Below are 25,133 nucleotides of genomic sequence, written 5' to 3' on the forward strand. Positions count from 1 at the left end.
TTTATCCAAGCTTTATTTTCTCATATAAAGTAGGAATAAGGCATGGGTAGGAACAGCTTTAGATCCAGTATATTGAAGAAAAGAATGTAGAAACTACATTTGAAAAAATGGGACTGGCGTGGGAGGGTGTTACGCCTTTGTCCCTTTTAAATAAAGACTGTACATATTGGGGAGGAGGATGAGTTGGGAAAGAATATAGACATCTAAATCAGTTCATTTATCCTCCATTTAGAAGTCAACTTGTTATGAGTACCCAGGCACTGTACCACTCAGGAAAGCTGTATGCTTTTATCTGCAGAAATGCAACCAGAACACAAGAATTAAAGAAAACATGTCACTAGGCTTAAAGGAAAATCAAGCCACAATCAGCAGGGAGATTACAGAAACTGCCAATGTTAAATACAACTTTTTTTTTTAAATGCCTATTAATATTATCAATCATTTAATATAAAACCAAATTTCTTAAATTCTAAAGAATGTTTTAAAGTGTCCATCAAATATTTCTTTTCTAGCCCTCAGAATTTTTCCTGCTTTTTCCACTGGTTTGAAATCTGATTTTGCAATTGTTAAGCCTCAGCTTCAGGTAAAACAGAGTTTCAAATAATTGAAAAAACCACGAGTTAGTGATGTTATAAGAAACTTTTTAAAACATTTTAACCAAGACTTACATCTGTGTTCATTAAAGAATATCACCAAAACGCGTATTTTTCATTTTCCAGGAAACGCCAGCAGGTACAGCCAGTCACTGTAAGTGCAGCACAAGGTAATGGTACCTCCTCTGTGAAAAAAAATAATAATTTTGAATTACTGAGACATATTGCTGTTACAAGATGTAAGATAGCGCTTCAGCATAACATACAGAAGTACTTGCAGCTGCAGAGCAACTCAACAAACTTTTCTGTCCCATTTATCAAAACACTTTCAGTTTCCAGCTTAAAGCAGGTGAAACCATAACAAATATTGCACAAGGACTGTTTATCTGTATCCAAAGCATTTGAATAAAGTGTTTATATAAATCAGTGTAAACTCATTCTTTCTTGACACTTCCACTTTTACAACTCTTGACTTTGAATTCTGACGGGGTTTGATGTGGCATGCCGTTTTGTTTCTGTCCACACACTGGTTTTATAGCAAGCAAAGACTTAACGGTCAAAAGGAGCGAAGTGCAAACACTATTAAAATGAGCTGAGCAGGTCACGCAATCAGAAAAATCACGTTGTGGATGTTCAATAAATGTCAGAGATGCCTGTGGTTATGTGGAAAACATCGCTGCACAGTGGTATCTCTTCTGGGTGAATGAAGCTGGGACGGCTTCACTATCACAGCAGTAATCTGTGCATGTCAGCAGAACAGAGACGATGCCTTTGTAATATTGGAAAGACAGTACTGTAAATGCAAAGGCAAAAGGATCTTCTCCATGTATACTTTTTAAAATTGAGCCACAAGTAGTGCAGCTTTGTAAAGACAATCTTTTATCCCTGCAGATGAGTAAGTAAAATACAAGTTATCCAAAAAGTGTGCTTTGGATCATCCAAAACTATGCACAGTAAATGCTGTTCAAGATTAAAAGCCAACAATGCAACTTGCATTACAAGCTGGGCTAGCTGCGCTGTGGACACTGCCACCTGAAGTTGGCCCAGCACTTCCCACTTTAAAATCCCATTTCAGTTGCTTATAGCAGAAATACTTGATTTCATAAACTGTCAGCCACTTGGACCAGCATTTACAAAGCTCCATCCCTTTTCTTCAAGTGCCTTAAGTTTTGGAGTAAGAGTTTCAAATTTGTCAGGATTATGCTGGTGATGAGAATGTGCCTTTAGCTTTTCCTCTAAAAACGTACTTGTATTTAGCCAGGCTATTTGTATAAGGAGCAAGGGGAGTACATGTCTTTAAAAATCAGATTTTTCATACCCACAGAACTGGCATGTAAACAAATTGAGTTTTGCAAGTGTGTTTTCCAACCAAATTTCCCAAAGATGCTAAATGTATTGCATATGATCTACTATTTCAGTAGGACCTAATCTGAAACTCTGGTCTAGGTGTATATAGAGACTAAAAGAAGGAAGTCTTCTCTCTCATGTTTCAGATTGTCTCCATGCATCTCTTACTCCTGGAAAAGCTAACACATCCTTACAGACAGACAAACTCATCATTTTTCCACTGTAAAAGACTACGAGAGGCAGCATTTCTAGAGCTGAGTAGTGATTACAAACATCTAAATATGTTAATGTGGTATTACTAAGATGTTAATTGCTACAATATTTCAAGGTTTCCTCGCCCAGATTTCTTTTACAATAACTGAATGCATGACACTCAAAAGAGTTCTGGCATCTACATTATTTGCAGAGTAAATTAAAGCTGTATTAATTCTCTCTTCTGGACACTATTCCCCTCTATGTAGGACATGTGCTTGTTCATCATCAACACATTTTCACGTAAGACTTTTCTAGCTTTATTCAGCTCCTATTTCTACCACAAGAGGGAAGGGGAAAGTGGTGATTATTTGTAGCATTCTCTGCATATCAAGGTGCCACGATTAGATCACTGATCAACCCCCAGACCAGGGAAAGAGACAGATAACACACACAGTGTGAGCACCAACTTCCGCCTTTTATTGCGCAGTTAATTCCTTTTATACTAACAAGGGGAGGCGGGATTACAGGTACATCACAAGGCTGCGACTAACCCTCTAACTTTCCGTGACATCGCGAGATCTTCCGAATGCCGAACCCTACAATTATTATTGAATGCTTGACTGTGCAACATTTCTTTAGAGTAGTTTTTGGTTTGTGTACACCCACAAGCAAATAAATAGAGCTACTGGTCACTCTTTTCCTTTAAGAAGAACTTGGCCCTTGGATTTGGGATTCTTGCTAAATTCCAGTAATTTATTCCAGATTGATGATTTATCTTTGCATTGGTCTGGACATTATAATTCCTACTTGCTAATCTGCTTCCTCGCTCAGATCAAGTTCCCTACCCCAATAAATTCATGTAAATACATTTATCATTTTGTGTAGGATTTTCAATATCAGAACTTTAACAATAGCATTATCAGATAATTTCTAGGTATTCGTGTCTGTTGGAGAACAAGAACTTATCTGAGAGCCCCATCTGTGTGCGCCCAGGGGTGTGGTGGCTCCATTAGCTTTCCAAACAATGGATTTCCTGTGAAGGTAAACTTACACTCAAGAACAGCCTGGTCTGGTTTACAGCCTGAAATAGAAATGTGGAACACTTTATCTGTGGCTTATAGGGAGAATACTATCGCTTTTTCAGATAATGACCCCAGCTGTCCTCTTTCTCAGCATTGTCTTTGCAAATGGTTTATGCGCACACTTTCAAAGAATGATCAGCTAGTAAAAGATCTGCCAGAGAAAGACAGTCTGTAGCACCAGCCCAGCACGTCACATGAAACTCTGCTCAGTTCTGGACATAAATACTTCTGTAAACCAAAACCAGACAAGGCAAACACATTTTATTCAATTAAGCTTTCATTAAGATTAATTATTTTATTTTGCTTTTGACTAATTTCTGTGAATTTAGCTACAGTTGAAATAGTTCTTAAGTGTCCCAAGGGCATATCATTGTTATTGTGTCTATCAGTGTTTGGCACAAATGGAAAAACAGCTAATAAGCAAGCAAAATCAATTTATCAGTACCATTTACTTATCAGCCCATTCTCAAATCACACATCCCACATGTAACTTGAATGACCAGTTTTTCCTTCCATTAGCAAGTACATTAAGAAAAAGGATCTACCTCCTAGCAAGTGCCAGATAAACCAGATACTGTATCTAACCTGGAAATTTAAAAGTTATATGCAAGGCCTTCAGCTGAATTTCATTCCTGTTTCCAGCAGCATCGGCACAAAGCAAAGACTGACTGTGGCTAACAAACAAGTATAAAGCATGACTTTGTATCTCATAAAATAAAATAACCTCCCCACAGTCATAAAGTATCTACCAGAAAAGAAATACAACCTTCACTTCCACCAGCAGGAACTAGAACAAGCCCTTCTCCTACAATTGAGGTAAAACATCTACTTGCAGCTCTGGAAATAGGTCTTGCTACAGTGATAGCTGTACTCAGGACTTTTTTTCTTGCTTATTAAACTCCATGATCCCTGGAAAAAAAAACCTCCAGCTGGTTCAAAACATACCAGGCTCTTTTCCGGGAATGAAGGGCTGTTGGGAACGAAGGGCTGTTACGAGCACGCAACTCTGGCATGCCCGTCTGTATTGGTTCTCCGCCAAATGCCAAGGTTATTCAAGGTTTTGCTTCTAACATCCAGCATTCTCACTTGGTGGCAGCTCCCTTGGCGTCCCACTGTAACCAGGAAACTGTCAGCTAGTGGGGAGAAACAAAGCTTTTGTCAGTAATGCTCGGAGACACTGCACTCTTAGCAGGTTTCGGAACTGGCTATCTCCTTTCTTCATTTTCTCTGGGTTCTGATGATAATCAATTACTTCTGACCTTAAAGAAGGAAAGTAAGGTCCAATATAGTTAGAAAAGCCAAATTATTCAGACTTCTCTAGTAATTTTGAAAAATGTTATGTTGCGTAATATGGATTGAAACTGACTTTCATCACTAACCTTTCACCTTTACTTGAATTAATATTCAAGTGATGACCTCATAGCATCTGACAATCAACCAGACTTTTTTTTTCAATATTGGTAATGTACAGTTACTATTTTTGAAAAGTCTGATAGTTCTTAGATAAAGTATTTAACCATTGCTTAAAGTGGCTTTCTCTTCTGCCAGTTATGCCAGATTAAGCTAACTTGCTACAATGCCTTTTAGCAACATGAAAAGCAGTAGAGCACTGTCCAGTTTAGAACCTGGCTACCACCAAAGGCAGTTACTGATTTCACCATTGCTGAAAGAGGGCTAAGAGACTCATTTTTGCTTTCTAAGCAAATCTATGTTTGACTACTGTAGTAGTGTTCTATTTTTACTAATAATAAGCTATCTGTCTACTGTATGCAAGCTTTTTTCAATTCTGAAGTAAAATTTGGATATGAAGCTGGTGCACGTATGAGATTAAAATTAATTTTATCTAAAATGGTAGCGCAAAATTTTCATTTGTACAGGGAATCTAGGGAGAAGTGCTTTATTAATTTGAGAGTTATGCCCAAAAACACGCAGTATGTGAGGATTCCTATCTCACAAGGACTCAAAATGGGTGAACCTTTTTTTGTGCTCTTCTCTTCCCTTGTACACTGCAGGTGGTAGATAGCCTGAACTAGAAACACATATATAATCTATCTAGTTTTATATTAGCAAATGTAAACCAAAATTCTTTACCAATTCCACCTAACTGAATTTGCCTTTGCAGGATGGACACAGAACCGCTGATAAGTGGCAACATATTTTACAGTACCCTCTATCATGGTTAGTGCAGCAAACCAAACTTACACAGTCTAGATGGTATATATTTACATCATGTTCAAATGAGACTTGCTATTTGTTTGAACTCTAAGAGTTGCCTCCAGGGGAGGGTTGAAGACAGCTTAGCTCCTCTGTCATTGGAGACATCAAGGATGAAAAGTTTACATAATCTTTTACAAACATAATTTAAAACAAATTATTATTTCCTTTTGATGTTTCTACTTCCTCTTGATCCTACAGCCAAGTTCATATGTGATAAACAGAAATAGGAGTGTCATGAGAAGGAACTGGTGGAAACTGACACATGTAGATAGAGCTTAACCACTGAGAAGTCAAAAGCATGTTAATGGCAACACAAATCTTGGAGCAGCAGGATTTATATAGCAGGTTTTTATCATTCCAGTGTTCTTCTATAGCCACTCCATAAAGGATAGTCACTACCCAGGATAGCTTCAAAACTGTGATAATTATTGTAAGCTTTACTTTTTTATTCTCTCTTTCACAGTTGTGTAACATGAAACTTTACACAGATAAAATAATGCAATTAGAGAATTAAATAATAAATTGTATTGGTATGAAGTACATATACCTGTATTTCTACATAGTGCAAACATAACAATCAGTCAAAACCAGAACAAGATTTGGAGGCATAAGCAGCTAAGGCGTATTTGCTAGAGGCAGAGTCCTAGAAGGTGACCAACAGCACCTCTTGGAAAGAAATGCGTATGCCCATTGGACTGACATTATATTCTGCACAACCAGGAAGAATGAAGCAGCTTCTGTTCCCACCTAAACAAAGGTCATATCTCATCTGCCAATGACTTCCTCTGAGTTCTGTGTGGCGATCAGCCATACCTCACTCTCTCAACATAAATACAGCTATAAAAATTTATACAAAACCTTTGACCAGTTCACCTCTTGAAATGGTAGGGCTGTTGCCACAAACAGACAACTTTCTAAATAGTCTTAATCAGAACATGCACATGTAAAAGAACATTTTAAATCTCTACTGTAATAGTTTTAAATGTTTCAAAATGTCCACTGAGATGAACCAAATAATCAGTATTGCCAGAAATGATTATTGGTGGTTAGCAGAGAGAAACCACGATGCTATTTTGTTACTCTAAATGTAGGTAGTCTCCTTCCCACAAGTAAGAGAAATATGTGAAGTGGCTGAAAGATAAACATGTGAAGTGGCTTTTGCTAGTTTTGTGGGATAATCATGCAATCTGTCTTTCAGTAACACCAACTGCTCCCTTCAGCTGCAGTGCCTATCAGCTCCACTAGCACTGTAAAACTGATCTGGATTCCCTGTCTTGATACTTTTTTCCAATCCACTCTTCTCCAACTTATTCTGTCCAGATTTTAAATTAATTTTTTGACTAGTGTTGAAATTTTGTGCAAAGTAAATAGTAAAATTCAACTTCATTACTCTGAAGAACAAGTGCACAATGCTATGCTATGGAAGTGTAGCTGGGCCAGATTAACCCGTACCTCTGGCAGGGCAGCTGCACAAAACCTGACACATTTTGTGTATATTACCCTGGCAGGATAAACACAGTGTTAGCTATACCTTACAAATGTAGATGAATACAGCTACAGTAGATGAACTGGACTGAAGATTTTTCTCCTATCAATCACCTCTGCTGTCAATTTGTTGTGTGAACTTTAATCAGCCTTATTAGTCTGTTCATCATTACCTTTCCCACTCTCATCTGCAGAATGGCAAGATAACAACTATCTTAAAGGCAGTGAGCCAACATTAGCAAAAGAGCTCTGAGATCATTAGGTAGATGGTGGCTCTCAGAGGACAGCAATGGGATGTAACAAGTACTGTCACTATAGTTTCTTTTTAAATAATATTGGACACTGGATTTTTGTCAGAAGTTATTGCAAAGTTTTATTTCTCTGTTGGCACAACAAACTTGTTCTTTCATTGGTATCTGGGGGGGGGTTAAATGCATTGAAGTTTTTTGTTTTAAAGTTCAAACCTTCAGTGAACAAAGGTGAGTTGCTTTTTTTATCATAAGATATCATCACACACTCTGTTCCTGGGAGCTCTTTCTGGCTGTGAGCAGACCTATTGGTTCAAATTTCATTTCAGTAGATTTTATATTCTCTAGTAATGCCAACTCTCTTCAACTCTTACTGAGACCCACCCTATGTAGGCTGTGACTAGGTTTTATTGAATGGGTGGAATATTTACTCAGCTGTAACATTCAAATGTTACTTATTTAATAAGCCTCACACAGTGCTCAGTAAATGACACTTGTATATTATTTTGGAAAATGCTCTGGGATCCTGCAGGGAGAACAGTTGAAAATATTAGGTGTTACACAGATGTTGTTGCATAATAGACCTCAGGTACTACTGAGTTGGTTTAGAAGTGGAAAGAGAATACAAGGCTACACTGCCCAAAATGCTGCTGTGTGCACACCAAGGGAAAACTCCCTGGCTACCAGCTTTCTTAAGGAAAATGGCAGCAAAGTGGATGCAGAATAATGTAAGTATAATCCCAGTGTTCATATAAGTGTGAATGGCACTGAGCTCCATGCAGCCGTTTTTGCCTGGCACGCCATATGTCATTAAAATAAGGTTTCATAAATTAAAAGATCAGGTAGCACAGAAGGCAGTTCATTGCAGGAGACTACCCAGCTTAATTCCAGCTAATGGTATGCTACTGGCAGTACTTTCATAAAGAATTAGTCCTATTCCTTGACATCAAGAGGAAGATATGCCCAGAATCCACACTGAGGGGTGTGAATGACAAATAGTTTAGAACCCTGTGCCCATGCAGAACTGAGGGAAACTAGTAGAAAGCAATATTATTTGATAAATCAGCCGATTGTTTAAGTAACTAGTGGACTGCAGCATAGGCACTGATGTCCAAAGCCGGCACTATGAAATAGCACAGAAGAAGTGCAACTATTCTGGAAGTGTGTCGTCCAGCATGTAGTAGGAGCACAGGAATTGTACACCAGATACTCTATAGAAAAGCCTAAGAAGGTTCTGCAACTAGCAGTTACCAAACAACCTGCTTCCCACAGCAAGTGTCTCCATTCAATTTTCAGTAATTAAAGGCATTTAATTAGTGAAGTGTGAGAGTCTATATCCCTGATCAACCTTTAATTTCATTTATTTAACAAAATCAGCTGGTTGAAACTGGATCTCTGAAGGAGAGTAAACTACAGTATGTCAGCAAAATCTTCAGGCTGCCACCTTCTACCCAAAGTTTACCAGGCCAAAAAGAAGCTAAAATCCACTCTCATAAAGTCACAAAATTTGACTCAAGAGGCAACCAGGAATAATAGAGTTGTTTAATATCTTAAATGTGAAATATAGTTTGTCATGTGGCAGGTTTGAACATAAAAGTCAGCTACGTGCCTTGCTTCCTGTTAAATGCTATCTTGCTCGGAATTTGTAAACAAACTTTTTATTGCATGATTGCCTCAGATGACTCATCAACCTATTGGAAAAGCGCACACATATAGATCAGAGTTAATATTTATGTACTGAATACATGCAATAAGAGTGTGACCAACCCTACAAAGCAAAGTAAGCCCAGCTACGTGCTCCATGTGTTGGTTCATTAGCTGATGCTTGGCTTATTGCAACATTGACTGCAATGCTAATATTCCCTGAAGCTCTGCTGGCAGTTTTAAGGCATGATGTAACAAGTCTTGCATGAGTGGAATGCTGCCCAGCTCTGAGGTAGTTTGCTTGGTTTAGTTTTGACTCCTGCATAAACAATTTGCATGTTGATTTTTAACAGTGTAGTTAAAAAGGCAGGCTGTGCCTTCACCTTTTCCTGTTTCTTCCACAGACTTCTTGTATAAAGCATTTAGTTAGCTTCACTTTGCTTATTTTGCAATCTTTCTTTGTTTCAGTTCATAAAAGTTCACATTTACTTTGAATGCTACTGACTGTTCTAAATGTGCACAATTTAAAGGACTTTTCATTTATAGAGGCTACTTGTGCACCCTAGCCATACTCGCATTGAAGTATTCACTACTGAAATATTCAGTGTTCTCATACTATCCGCTGAATAAGCTATATAAGGCACTTCTAGGGCATATATGGTTTCATAATCCCAATTCTCACCAAAGCAGTAGTATCGGACCAAATTCAACTGGGAAGTAGGCCTAAATTCAAAAAGGAAAAAACACAGCTCTGCTTTGTTTTACAAACTTCTCTTTACCATTTAATTCTGTAGAGAGCATTTAAACATTCTGAACATTTAAATCATTGATTATTTTTGAGATAGGCTACAAAGGTTGTAAAAATCTTTGAACACCTATTAAATTTATATCACTGGCAATAAATGGAAAGACAAATCCTGGATCACAGCTTCAGTTGGTCTAAACAGATAAAGCTTCTTTGAGATCATCAGACTAACAGATTTGAACCAGTTCAGAATCTGAAAGACAGATATGCAGGAGTATACAGGAATATACAGAAATTAAATGTTTCCATGCAATAGAAGTTGTGGGGTTAAATGTTCAAAAAGCTACTAAATAATTTCTATTATCAAAGGGTGTTGTGGTTTGAGCCCAACTGGCTATAAAGCACCACACAGCCATTCACTCCCTCCTTCCCCCAGCCCTGCCCCACTGGGATGGGGAGGAGAATTGGATGGGAAAAGGGGGAGGGGAAAAAAAAAAAAAAAAAGGAGAACCTCATGAGATAAGGACAGCTTACTGGGACAACAGAAGGAGATAAGAACCAATAGTAACAATGATACTAATAAAAGGATATATATATAAGTGAGTAATGCACAAGGCAATTTCTTACTACCTGGAACCCAATGCTCAGCCCGTTCCCAAGCTGCTATTCCCCAACCCCCCCAGCCAGCTCCCCAGTTATATACTGAGCATGATGTCATATGGTATGGAATATCCCCTTGGCTAGATCGAGTAAGCTGTCCTGGCTGTGCCCTCTCCCAGCTTCCTGTGAAAATTAACTCTATCCCAGCCAAACCCAGGACAAAGGGCAAAAGGGTCTAATTTAGCAGTAATGTTGAAAGGTGTAAGGAAAGATTTCCATTCAGAGAGTGATTTAAGTTAGCTAGGACTCTTAGGTCTGAGAAAGAAGCTGGCAGCAGCCTAGTTCAAAACAAAGAAGAAAGGTGGTTCTTCACGTGACAGGTGGTGGGACATTTGCAACTTCTTGCCACAAAGACACCGAAGATAATAAAGCTCATGTGAGCTCAAGGAGAAGTCTTCTAAGGCTTACTAAACACCTCAAAACCACATCCAGCCCAAGGAGTGCCAGAGCTGAAAACAGTTGGAGGACAGGAATGTGTTCAGGGGAAGGATCATTCCTGCTTGCCTTGGCATCTCTGTATGGCCAGCGCTGGACAGGGAGCACTGGGTTAGCTGGGCCTTTTGTCTGACCCAGTACACCCAATACAGGTTCTTAGGTGAAAGAAAAACATCAGGATTGCATTTCAGAGTAAATTAAGTCTTACCTCCTCCACTCCATGTAATATTAAGCTTAACCACCTCTCCCTGCCTATTCTAGAGCAACACACTACAAAATAAGTCCATTTTTCAATTTGTTGCTAAATCACCCCTCACAATCCCAGCATTGCAAAACTCGGAAATGCTAGTTTTTTAATCAAATAAATTACCTTCGACTGCCGATTTGAAATACCAGCAAATACCTAGCCTAGTTGTCTCACACCTTTACAGTCTGGCTAACTGATTTCTACATAACCCAGAAGAGTTAATCATACTTTATATGATACACAGAATACATAACCGTTCAGTCTTAAAAGGTGTCATCACCTTTAGTTTATCTTGGTTATGTTATTCATGACTGAGTCATGCAATTACGCAAACATTGACAAAAACTTAGATGGTGGTGGTGTAAAATCATCTTCACGTGCTGCTAGGAGAAAAGAGTGGGGAGGGATAAATAATTATTCTAGGATAGTTTGGGGTTGGGTTGTTATTTTTAAAAGCACTGGGACTGATTTTTCAAGTTGCTTCACTTGTAAAGTGAGGTGGCTTCATCATCACAAGTCCCAGTGCAGAATGTTCCGGGGAAACCATAAACACACTAACGGAGACTAATGGGCTTGTCCACAAGGAGTAATCAGTGCACAATAAAGAAGGGGATAAATTCAAAGCGTGCTAGCCAGCTTGCAATAACTATTATGGTCTATTTCCACATGCAGGAAAAAAACTAATGTCTCAGTATCTTATACCTGACAACTTAGACTTTTCCAAAGTTATAAATAAATGACAGACACTGTGAGACACATCATGATCTCTCCTTTCCAATTGCTAAAAACCTTATCTCTGTTGCCTAAAAATCATCTTTAGTCACATAAAGTCTTTCCATCTTCACGCACAGAAAAGATTGTAGTTGCCTATATGAGGCATTGGGCAGAAGTAATCTTAAGAGGAAATTCTGCATATAAAGAAGAAGCATTTTTCTTTGAAATACATATGCAACTATTAATTGTAAGTCATTGAGCTTGTCTTCCATAGACAATTCTTCCACAAGTAGCATATCCATGCACAAACACAGTGGTTCCTTAGTTGGTAATCTGGGGAGAAGAATAACAAGAACACCAAGCAACAGCACCACGCTGAATTTACATCACTAGGACTAGGTAGCAAGGCCAGATCCACGAAGTTAATCTTTTTGGGAGAACTTGCCTCTGCAGCTCTGGGTGAGTTTTCAGGGGAGCTGCAGACTCAGGATCTGCCTTCTGCCAGTTTTATGAGATGGACAGTCTCCATTCAGCATGTGTGCTCGGACACAAATGCACTCTGAGCAGACTCTACGGTGTGTCTTGCAGGTATCATCAATATCAGTTGATCAGCTCAAAATGGAGATGACACAAAGAGAGGTTGTGATGACACTGAAACATGTTCAGTGGTCTGCCTGGTCCCCATGCAATCGCATGTTCCTGAACAGTCCAGACACAAGCAAGAACAAACCAAACTGTGAATTAAATATTTGCCCTTCTTCTGGTGCAAGCTTATATGGACTATAATCTTATTTATAATTATAAAAAAATTAAAGCCATTTCAGTCATTTTACCTTCCAGTCAGTGTCCATTTGCAGGTTAGTAGTCAAATAAAATCAGTTTTACAGAGCAGATTTTGTTAAAAGACTCTGTGTAAACCAGCACTGTATCTTTACTGTTTAAATGAGCTTGGGTAACCTTTGTTCTTGCTCAGACTGTCAGGTGAAACAGGAGCTGACAGGGACGCAGTGCTATAAAACTGATTTTTTTACATATCCTTTTCACAATTCATAGTCCTCAATTACGTGTAGACACTTCATCTTATTATGGCCCTTTGAAGGATTACGGCCCAGAGAACCCTTGTTGTGAAAGAAGTACATGGCATGCAAAGAGATGAGGGCAAAATACTGTGGCTTAAATACTGTTAAGTGCCGTTGGCACATTTGGCAACATCTTTCAACAACCTGGGTTACACTATAGTTTGTAGCAATAGTTATTTGACAGAGATTATCTTTCCTACAGTGTCTTAATGTATTATATTATAGTAATACATTAACATGTGTGAAGAAGACAAAGAAGGGCTCACTGCCAAAGGTAGTAGTAAGCAAGAGGAGAACAGGGTCACAAACTGCTGGGTCACAAAGAGGAGAGATAAAATACACGCAAGGCAGAACTTGAAGCGACAGAGCTACCTGAAAGCGAAAAACCTATTGCAGGGAATAATTGAAAATCAGGCACCCAGACAGCGTTAGTTTGTGGAGTCGGAAGTCCTGGAAGAGAGTGAGTATATCAAGTTTTCTTGTATGTACACTAAAATAAACCATAAGCAATTTTGTATAAATAATTTCTGGCTTCCTCTAGCATGCATGTTAATTACTGCAAGTGTTTTTAATTAATCAATCATTCAGAATTTTAAATCTGGAAAACGTGCTTTATGCAATAATAATGGAGTTCTACAGAAGCTTAAGCTTTCAACTACTCTAAGTTCAATATAAAAAGGTTGTGTTCCATTTTAATTTACTGTTCAGGGTTTTGCTACAATTTTGTGCAAACAGGCAATGAGGGACCACTAAAATGCAACTAGTCCTGCTGGCACAACTCTGCAATGAATTTAACATAAAGGTCTGTTCCTCTAATGCTAATTTAGTGAGGTTATAAGCTGAAAGCAGAAACAGATTTTAATGAGATAATGGCAGAGTTTTACACTGCTTTTATTTTCCGCTACTGAAGATCTGGGGGAAAATATTCCACCTAAGTGGTCACATTTCACTTGATTTCCTGGAGACCTTTTACTGAATACAATCCCACATATTTAAAAAGAAATGTTAGCAAATTGGAAGCAACAGCAAACAGACAACTGAAGAAAAGCAAAATAAATCAAGTGAGGGAAGGTTTGGCATTTAATCCAGGGGCAAGGAAGGTTTTGGGGACCTAAGAATTTAAGGTAATAGGGCAAGTGTGCTTCTAAAGTGTTTTCGCTAAAATGGTCAGGATGAAAGAATGAACACTGTGATAACGGAGCTACAAAATCAATGCTATTGAGATGATATGAAGCAATTTACACTTCTCCCAGGAGCTGATTCAGGCTGTCTGTAATGTCTGGTGGATTTCATTTGAAATGTTCGTATTTGGAAGATTCTCACTGACAAAATAGGTAGACTTTTTTTTTTTTTAAACTATGTTTAAATGTACCCATAATTGCTTTTCCTTTCTCTTGCATGTTTCATATAGTTAATGTTTCTTGTAACTGAAGTAGGCACTTTTTAACTACTCGTCTGTACAGTCTCTAGAAAAATAGTGACCTGATGAAGCTCTCTAGACTTCACTGCAATTATATAACCATTACTATTAGCCTCCACTGCAATCCACTTCCATAAGCTATTTTATCATAGACTGATAATTTCATAGTTCCCTACAAGCAGTGCATAAGAAGCAGATTGCGACTTAAGAGCAAGTAACTATTCGACCAAAACACTAAAGTTTGATGGCAATTACATGAACAGTAGTACACTACAAGGCAGCCAGCTATTACAAATTTAAAGCATAAACTGCTATCTGCACAACAGCTTTTGACACATACGTTAAATAACATTTTTTGAGGAGCTTTCTTGTTCTAGCCTAGGCACGACATAAAGACTGAAATCCAAGTAACAAAAATAGTATTTCAAAACTCTCCACCTATTGGTCAGAACTGAGGTTATTGCCCAACAAGTATGATGTGCCCATTTATCTCATGTTAGTGTGAGAGTGTGATATGATCTGTTCTGAAAGTACACAAGTAAGCTGCAACTTCCTTACTCCTATTTGCTTCATTTCTTTTTGTTCGGTTTAGGTCTGAAACTGGGAGCTGTGCCTACTGTCACTCAGGAGCTGTTACTGGTTGTGGAAACGAAGCTGTCTTTTGTAGTGCTATACCTGTAATACTTCACAGCCTGAAAATTACTAACAAAATTTTCTGCAGAAATTGCTCAGAGCAAAATCAAATTCTCACTTAGTACAGGATCTTAATTTTACTCCTATGCAGGCAGTTGTGTGTGGTCTCTGGGATTTATGAAATACAGTGATTGAAAACTCTGCTGGAGAAATCGCTCTATATGCTCCTGGATTGAAAATGAGGAGCATCCCTCATAATCAGGCCTGCTAGAGAGCACTTTTCTTCTCTGCTGCCTCTCATTATCTGTCACTCAATTATAAAAGACTTCTATCCTTGATTTCTTGCATCAGTTATATTTTTATTTAGGGATGTAAGAAATTCTCTCTGCGAGTATGTGATTTAGGATCTTGCTTCTGAAACGCTGACTTTAATTCATTGTTGGTATTTCTGAAACAATTCGGCTGAAAGTCTAGGGTGAAAGAACAATTTATCCTGCTTTTTTTTTTTTTCTGTTCTGTTCTTGTTATCTTTTACTAGAAGAATTTCCATGCCAGGTGTTGATATTCTTCTGCTCAGAAGGTCCCAACATCATTGCCCACTAATTTTTTTAAATATTAGCTACTAATGAAAGGTCATTGAGAATAAAATATGCAAAAAAAGATTTGTGTGACGTGTAAGCCATACAGCCTTTTCATTCCATGAACTCTAGTGCAGAATAACTTTACATGGCTCAGATATAAATTTGCATCTCAACCTGTAACAAGAGAAAGATTTCTTGTGTATGTGACAGAAATGTGAACGTTTATATGAAAATTTATCAAGGCTGATAAAAGGGCAGCTGAATTTTCACTGTGGCTATGAATTAATTTAATGAAGTTTCAGGAAGATACTATATTCTTCCCTTCCCTTCTAGAAAAATCGAGTCTTTTTTTTTTTTCTTTTTTTTTTCAGTTCTGCATATAAAAGGCAATTTTCTCTATTACAGAGGGCCAGATTATAAGGAGAGTGCTCAGGGACAATGGCAGTCACCAGCAGCTACAAAACTAAAGAACTAACATTCATAAGAAGAATGCTCAGACAGAAAACAAGAGAAAATGAAGAAACATTAAGGGAGAAGACATTGTGTAAAGGAGAATTTGGAGACATGCCTTGAAGATGAAGTTAAGATGCAGAAAGAATGTGTTCACAAATGGAGGTCAAACCAGAAACGTGAGTGACTAAAAATTTGTAGGAGACAGTTTGATTAAGGAAGTCAACCAAGATAAAAGGAAATTTGAAATAAAAAAGAAAGGCAGTCCTCAAAGCTAAATCATGAAATGCTGAGTATTAGGTCACGTGAAAGAGTGAAAAATGAGCAGTTCTGTGAGCAACAGGATTTTTGATGTCTGGCTTCTTATAAATTTGTGTCTTGTGATTTCATTTTCTGTTGTCCAGCAAAATGTGAACTCTGACCAAAGTTTTTCCTGGTGTTGAGCGTTAATAATAATTAATAATTGTGCAGTCACTGGAGGGAGCAGATGCTGCAGCCTTTCTAGCAGTAAAGGCAAGTGCAGACCTTTCTTCTTCACACAGTCCCAAGTTTTCATGAAAACTGCAGGAAGCTGATATTTTTAAGACCTTCACTCTGTTATCGCTGAGGTTCAGCTTACCAAAGGGTTCAAAAATGGGTCATTAGATTTAGATGCTCGCATAAACATACACATAGCTGAATCAAATAAGCCTTAAGAAACAAGACAAATTGGGTGGAACAAATCCCAGAGGAAGAAGAGCTGTGGTTATTGAGTGGAAAGGAGATGAATGAGGCAAGACAAAGAGAAAGCCGAATTTGTCGTGGCTTCAGGACAAACAGTGAAAGAGGAGCTAAGATATATTGAGACAGCATTTAATAGAAAGAGAACTGGGAGGAAGGCAGAAGAGAGCGATTTATTGAAAAGGCAGGAGAGGAAGGGATAGGATGTGAAAAGCCTGTGGCTGGCAGGTTCTGAAGAAGGAAGGGGAAGAGGAAGCTGTGGCTCCCCAGTGACAGGCAATACGGAAAAAGAGGTTTGAAGGCAGGAGAGAGCTCAGTAAACTGAAGGAGGAGATAATGAGATGAGAAGAAAAGTGAGCATATGCAGCAGTGGGAAATACAGTAGTGCCACCTGACTAAAGAGACAGAAGGTAGCGGGCACAGGCGGCCAGGGACAGAGACGTGGATATGGGGAAAGGATAAGCTGACATAAGGATGAACTGTGTGAAGAAAACGTGTGAGTAATGGGCATTAGATCACTTCTGCCTTGCAACTGTGTGCCAGGGCTTGAGGAGGAAGGCTGGAAGGGGCTGGCAGGCCAGCTCAACTGTGCTGTGCTGTGGTCGCTGCCAAAGGGGCAGGTGGAGCATAACTGGTAAATGCTTTGTTCATGAGAGAAATATTGAATTATGTCTGGTAATTATACAGCAAGGGAACTAAAGATAATGATGTGCCTGTGCATCGGGGTCTCTGGGAGTATCGATTAATCATCGTACCAGTCAAAGCTGGTTGTGAACTCTCCAATGAGACATGGCTTCACCAGAGCAGATTCATCGGCATCTTTGATGAATCGTGGGGCAGGATTCCGGGGGACCGCCAGGCATCTAGCCGCTGCAAGCAAGGGAGCCAGCTGGCTCAGGGGCCTAGAAACTCTGAAACCAAAGGGCAACCCAGAGGGCAGACCCATCCCGGCGATCCAGACCTGGGAAGGGAGCAGACACCGAGCAAAATTAACGCGATCGTGAAAGTCACAGCTGCTGTTCAGGAGGTGGGCAGCACTGAGCCCGATGAGCACCATACCAATTTCAGCCAGCAGCTGCCAGGGATCATACTTCATTTCAGAAATCCCACGTGCTGGTATTTGCAGACTATCTTTTCAACAGAAATTCCAGCTTACAGGAAACATCAGAAAATGGTGTCTTTCCCGGTCTGAATAAAATGTATCTATATTTCTAAGATTTGGCCAACTTTGCTTGCCACATAAATTTGCTACTTGCAGGATCATAGATTTCCTAGTCATGTTGAATCGTTAAAAGGTTTTTGCACTTGGCAATTTGTGCATCATCCTCCCACACGTATCACTGATTTGATAATGGACATAAAATCTTTCTGCCGTGACTTGAGTCTTCTGAAATGAAGTTCATCTAAAGGGGAAGAGACCCTCTGCCTAACTCTAGGCCTTATCAGCAAAAGTGCAAAACAGACACAATTACAAGTGGAGTCAATAAGCTGCAAACATTCATCGCTGATGTTTAGTGAGTGAATATTTGTTCCTCAATTTGAGAGAAGTTTTGAAAATGTCAACTAACAATTTACTGCACTTCCATTTCACCGTCTGTAAATGTGAAACAGACTTCTATACTCTGAGAGGCAATGCCAATAATTTTAATGTATACATAGCTCAGAAAATGCCTATGGGTGGAAACAGCATGGAGGAGAAAAATAATCCTTCTGTGTTTGGACACAGCTTCGTTAAAAACCAAACTTTCTGAACATGAAAAGGCAACACAAAATGAAAAATAGTTACTTTTCTTCCAAAAGCTTTCTTCAGCTTACTTGTCCTCCCTCTCCCTATTTATAGTATCCTGTTGCTTGGCTTTCTCTGTCATGTTTCTCTGTCCTGAGGTTACTGGAATGTCCTGTCCTTGACACAATCAGAGGTTAGCCACAGTGACGTTACAGCAGCCTGCATGAGGACGATAAAAACCAGATTTGCTTCTCTGTCAGCCACCGCTGAAACACAGATGTTGAAAACTGTTTAAGATCATAGGGATTGTTTCTTGTAGTGACAACCTGGCAGGAGCTCTTCTCCTTACTACTTATCAGAAAGAAGTTAGCTGCTTTCAACACAATCTCTCCTTGCTGTTGTCTTAACTGTTCTTTCAGTATCTTTCTGACATAGACCAAGTTTAAAATCTCGTCTTATCATGTCACATGTTGTAGTTTAGAAAGAAATATTTCTATTACAAGAAAAAATGGGTTTCTTTATCTGTTTTTAGGATGTAAGCACAAAATGGAAAATACGGAAAAAATATTCAACCCTTAACTGTGAGTACTATGTAACTGTAAGCTTATCTTTACTAGTACCATCTAGTGCCTACCATTATTCTCTCACATTTTAGGTATCTATAAGATATAATCATTCTTCTAGATATAAACATTTTCCCAGTATTATTTATGTGTATAGTGTTATATATAGATGAGCTTTGGGACAAGGGTTTTATAGCAAGCTTCTGTTCTATGACAAAACAGAAATAACGACCAAGAGCACAGTCCCTGGCTCAGAAAGGGCCATCTGAAAGAGGTCATTTGCTGGAATAACCCCTTGTGCTTTCTCTCATGGGTCTCACGGTCAATTCTAGTAATGAATCTGCAGCTCTGGATTTCATACCTATAGAAGACAGTTATTTAACATAGAAAAAAACAATATTTACCAGCAGTTAGATAGCTCAGAGAAACACACAATGCTCAATACAGTCTTGACAATCTTGTTCAGTACACAGCCTTGGATGGAGTAACTTTCCAAGGAAGAGGTACTGGCAGGTCAGTCCAGAATGCTCTAAAAGAAAGAGAAATGCGATGGGTATAACTGGACTAATGACAAAGACTTTTCAACTGTAATTGGAGAAAAGTGTTCCACCTGCCACTGACTCTGCTGTTTTTCTTTCTGTTCCCAAGCAGTGTGAATCTTGTAATCAATAAATAGATGGGACTGTACAGATCTTTCATTTGCAAGAAGCACGCACAGCTGTGCAGGAAATGGAGGTGGAACAATATAAAAACCCCAACTAAATACAGCTAGGACTATGGACATTTGGATAAACTGGGTTAAGCTCCCTGAAGAAAGTCTGCAAAATTAAACAGGGAATAGACGACTGCACAAGCCAGTAGCAAAAAAAGTAATTGTGTGCAAGCACGACATTTAATAAACAGCACATTAGAAGACAATGTGATTGCTAAATATAATATATTAGTGTCACACCTGCTACTGTCTATATTGCTTTTCTCCTTGTTTTCGAGATGACATTAACTGTATTATCTATAAATAGATTAAACTGTAGAAGTCCTTTACCTACAAATAGCACACACAATTCTGCAAGAAGCACCTTGCTCATGCTGGTCTGAACAAAAGAAAAGATGCATTGTGTAATGGTAGACAGGATGGTGGTGACAGTTGGTGGTTGCTGAGGCTGAGATCTGCCATGTAACCACAGACCTGTGACAGCAATGGTACAAGCTTCTCTCCAGACTTCGTCATTATTGCTCTTCTATGTTGATCTGCATGAGATAATTCTGCAGGTGAAAGATATACCTATAAACCTTGCCATCTTCTTTCCATGGTTACAAAATGTGATCTTGATACTACTTCTGGTTTCTAGCCGCTAGAAAATGCATTGCATAATCATATAACAAGACAAATATATGCCCTCAAGTAATCTAACCTGCTGAAGAAAATGAAGCAGTTGAGAATGTACTGAAATATTTTGCAGCAGAGATAGGGAGCCACTCCCAGCAGTTGGCAAAAATTGCTCGGAAAAAAAGCAGTGTTTACTTTTAATCTTGCACGTATCTTCTCTATCAGCACTTTCTGTGATTCTTCTGCTTAGTTGGGTCTCATATTCAGCTCCACACAAGTTTCCCTAATCATTCTTTGATAGCCATCATTGTCAGAAGCCATGAATCTCTTTAAAGAAAAGTTTCTCCTTAGCAATATTATTCTCTTTCCCAGAATCGTACAAGAGGCTTGGTTTGCGTTTCAGCTAGCTGGTGCTTCAAGAATGACTTTCTCCTTCATCAAAACAACCTCTTACCCCAGGTTGGGACAGTTCAGGAATCTGTCCTCCTTTTCTCCTTCCTACCCAGTTCAGCCCTCTCACTCTCTTTCCAGCACTGCAGCAGGCTGCGTTCAGAGTCCAGTAGTACGGGGCAAGCATCGCCTGGCCTGCTGCACTCTGCAGCAGCCTTAGAAGAAAGTTTTTTTTACCCAACGCACCAGTTGGCTGGGTCGTGCTTGTTCATAACCAGAAAGGACCCCCACCCCTCCACAAGCCCACCGTGGGGCTGAGGAAAGCCAGGCAGTACAGTTCGAGTCAGCCATGTAGCACACTGGGGCTCTCACAATAGCAGGCAGGTTGTCAAAGCACAAGACTCCTGGAATTTGGTCCCATGCATCTGATGAGGAAAAGACACTGGTATTTCATCTCCCTGCTCTCTGCCTCCTGCAGAAATGCTGAGATGAGCTGCAAAAGCAGCATTTGTACTGGTGCAAAATTCTTCCTAACCTTTGTCTCATTGACATTATGCTGTGCTAGAAAAATATTATATTTATTTAACAGTTTAATTCTAAAGGAAGTCAGGAAAAGTTTCCTGAAGAAGCACAGGTACTCCTTCATTTTAAAAATCTGTAAGAACTGTAAGTTCTTACTCGTTGGAACAAGTACTTTTTCTAGATCAAAGTGCTGTCTATTTTTATTGCTACTTTCATTATGATGTAAACAGAAGATACTCTGATCTAGAAAGCAGATAAAATATTTCAACCATTACAAAGTAGCAACCTCAATTCATTATTTTTGAAATAAATACAGCCCTTTTACCAGACCATGGCACATGGCGGTAGTAACATAAAATGTTCACTAGTAGTTAAAGTCTAGGAAACAACAAAAGTATTAAAGTAAAAACATCCTATGCTAAGTGAAATGTCAAAATTCTGGAAGGAACTTATTCAAAAGTTGTTTTCATTTTATTCAATTTTCCTGCGGAGTATTTACTGAAATTTGTAAGTTCACAAAGAATGTTCTTTTGAAACTTTTTTCTGCCAAGCTATTTAATTACACTTTCTGGCCAATTCCATACTTCTATAGACTTCTCTGGTATTTTACTTCACAGATCCTTATGTGAGGTGTCACATCCTGGATGACAGTGGAGAAATCCCCGTTCAGCCTTCTAGTTGCATTGAAATCAGCTGTTCCAAACTTAGAAGATAGGCATGTAACTAGAAGCTCAACAGCATTTTTGCCTCTTAAAGGCAAATGATCAATAGCAGCTCTTGTCTCATGCCAGGTTCAAATCCAAGTACTGGGGAACGTCTACTACATACAGACACTTCTCTGAAGATTGTGAAGCTCCCAGCCCTTGGTTCTGTAGCAGGTCTGCTCTGTGCCATTTGAAGTATGCCTCCATGTTCCCATTAGCACCTATCTCAGAGGCAGAAGACCTGCACGGGAGGTAAACTGAGGCATGAAGTAGTTACACTTCTGAGGTGGTAAACAATATACTGGAATTCCAGAAGTCTAACAATATTAGTGTTCTCTTTGGAAGAAGATTTCCAAATTTGGTATCCCTTCCAGCTGGAATAGAGATGCAGTCTTCATATCTTCTCTAAAAAGTGCACACAAGCTGACCAAATGGTAAACAAGAGTCTAAATGTCAGGACATGTGGCAGACAAGATGGGATTCAGGAGACCTATTCCTGCCTACTTGTGTCCATCTTCCTGCTCCTTAATACCTGGTCAGTGTGGGATGTCAGGAAAGCAAACGAGCTCCAGACATATCTGAGCTCTAGGCACTGCCTCCAGCATGGGACAACTCGGGCTCCGAACACTGGCAGTCTGACTGACTGGCCCTTGAGCAGGGCAGAATTTTCTTTACAAAACAACATTTAAATGGAAAAATTATCATTCACTGATCCCTGAATAGTTGCTTGTAAACATTTTAGGCTCTACAGATGGGCACCAATGAATGTCTGGACTCCTGGAGGTCTTCGAGTGGCCTCAGCACTCGCAGATTCACAGGTATGGAAGCAGCAAGCTGTGCCAGAGCTTGACATAGCCTGAAAAACCTGAAGCCATGGGTCAGGGTCCTAGGTTTCACAGCAGTCTCACAGGGCAGACCAGAGATACCCAGTCCTGCAGACTCCAGGACTACCTGGAGAGCCATCTGAACAAGGAGCAGGGGAGCCCAGTGGTTTTAAGCCTTGGGCTATTTTCAGGGAAGACAATCACAACCTCAGCAGCCTTAGCAGCAGCTGAGTAGAACTGACATCCTTGTCCCTTACAGAGAAGTGTATCACTATTAAGGTTTTCAGTAGCCCTGCTTCTTTGACTGGGATATGTCTCTCTGAATTTTTGTACATTTTGAATAACTACGCTGACAAAACCAGTTTATGGTTTAAACCGAGCCTCACTCCAAGGCGAAAATATACTGAAGTAATCCCAACAGGTCAAGGAACTCATTTGCTGGATGACAGAGTTACCAAAGGCTGTGTGTGTGGCTGCTCTTTTATCATTTTTAGGCAGGTTCTCTTGCCTTCATAAATGCAGCTTCTATTTAATGTAATGACCTTTACAGAAACAATGGTGAAATTGCATAAGGGCATAGAGGCATTCTTGCCTTTAAGCATTTTGGGAGAGTCTTGCAATAGACAAACTCACCTATCTGAAAAATAAAAGAGTAAGATGATGCAAAGTAATATTGGCATAATAACAGTCACCATTCTGTGTCCTCAAAACTATGTTAATACACTAAGTAGCATTTTCACCAGCTAGGGAAAACATTATCCTCACTATGAGAAGAGGAAACTAGAAAGAGAGTCACAAACAGAGCTGAAGGGATCTTTTCTATAGGAAGTCTGTGGAAAAAAATGACTGGATGTCCTGAGGTTTTATTCTCAGCTACTGCACTGCTAGGCTGGGGCTTTACAACATTTAAAATAGCATTGTATAATGTTCCACTACGATGTAACTTAATGACATCGGCCAGGATTTGTGAGAGGCTCTGTATAAATGCAGCAGCATTAGACCATCAATTCAAACATCTCTCGCAAACCTGTGTCATTTTCTTTTTGCTAATTTCTCATTCAGCAGGTAATTGTTTTCCATGCTATTTCTCATAGGAGAACATGAAGAACAAAGCCACAAATTAAAGACAGTCAATTATTCTTTATATATCTCACAATAACTGTACATCAGATTGAGAATCTATTATACTGCTTCCATACCAACATAAATTATCATTTACTTATTTGGGTCAAGAATTAACTGACTTCCAGTTCATAACACCTCTATTACATTTACCAGTGTTCGAAGATGAAAACATTACTGAGACGTAGACGGACTGACAGTTCCTGACACTTTGAGTCTTTGCTGTGGTAGGAAAAGCAGTAATACAACTCCAGAGTCATTCTGTTGGTATTCCAGTTTCCTGAAGCTGAAATATGAGTCACGCTTCCTTCTGTCAGTAGTACCCTTGGTCATCCACGGGGTTTTACTGTCACAAGAGTGAGAGTTGGCTTTGTTACCTGACTTTCTGCTGGGAGAGGACATCATCTTATGAACCGAGAGCCCGCTGAAGAATCCCCTCCTTGGTCGCCACAGCCCTGGCCCTGGTCACATCCCAGGAACTGCTGCGCTGGGCTTGGGTTTGTGCCCTGAAAGGCGGGGAGTTGATGGAATTCATGCTACAATCTCTTCCACTCCTGGGTGAGGTTTTACTGTCTCGGCTTTGCTCTGCAGCTTATGTTGACAGAAGCTGACTTAAACAAGGATTAAATATAGTTGTGCCTCAGTGTGACTATTCACACATACCAGGAAGGTGATGAAAAATAAATGCAGAGTGCATTATAGTTATTTTACTTTGTAATATATTTAAAAGCTGTCTCCCACTGCTGTTCCCATTTTCCAAACTTGACCGGAAGCTGGGACATAATTCTCCACTGTTTTGCATTTAACAGGGAAAAAATGCTACTATCATGATAAAGTAGGATTCTGCAGCTCCCAGGTTTTAAATATGTAAATACAAGGGCATTGCCGAAAATCAGACCTAGACAGCAAGATTTTTAACTGAAGTCAAATGAGCTCCACTGATTTACCCAAACCGATTACCCAGATTTGGTCTTTACTGGAAGCTTAATGTCCTTCATGTCTGAACTTCCCAAAGAAATCTGACAGTAACTGACTGACAAGCCCACAGCTGCATAACAAAGCAGCTTGCACTTCTCATTTGAAATCATACTTAGTTAAGAAAAGCAAATTCTTCATTCATATAAGCTGTCCTAAATAGGCATAGAGAAGATAATAAAATGAAAATCGTGGATAGCTTTTGCCACATATCCATTTAACTGTCACTTGAAGACAGAATCATGTTTAATTACCACTACAGTGATTAATGCTAAATATTTTCATTTCAGCCTTCTGGATACTTTTGATGGTCTTTGTCAATTGTGATTAACCAGATATTTGTTCCAAAATACTAGATACCAATGAAATCGAGTGCTTCCTGCTCATAAACAATTTTTTTTCCCTGTCAGTGCTCACAAATTCTACTTAAATAAAGCTTCACTACTGTATCATACATAAAGACTCACAAAAGTTATTTCATTGTC

At 39.2% G+C, this 25,133-nt stretch overlaps 1 long non-coding RNA gene across 1 annotated transcript; it reads right to left on the minus strand.

Annotated features, from left to right (window-relative positions):
- LOC142032481 (uncharacterized) lies at positions 1-4,122 on the minus strand. The gene is made up of 3 exons (XR_012650844.1): positions 3,984-4,122; positions 669-778; positions 1-292 (listed from the first exon to the last, which is right to left on the minus strand). It is a non-coding gene; the product is annotated as an uncharacterized LOC142032481 (long non-coding RNA).
- Positions 4,123-25,133: the final 21,011 nt, after the last annotated feature.

This window comes from Buteo buteo, chromosome 6 (genome assembly GCF_964188355.1).
Source record: "Buteo buteo chromosome 6, bButBut1.hap1.1, whole genome shotgun sequence".
In the NCBI taxonomy this organism is placed as follows: Eukaryota; Metazoa; Chordata; class Aves; order Accipitriformes; family Accipitridae; genus Buteo; species Buteo buteo.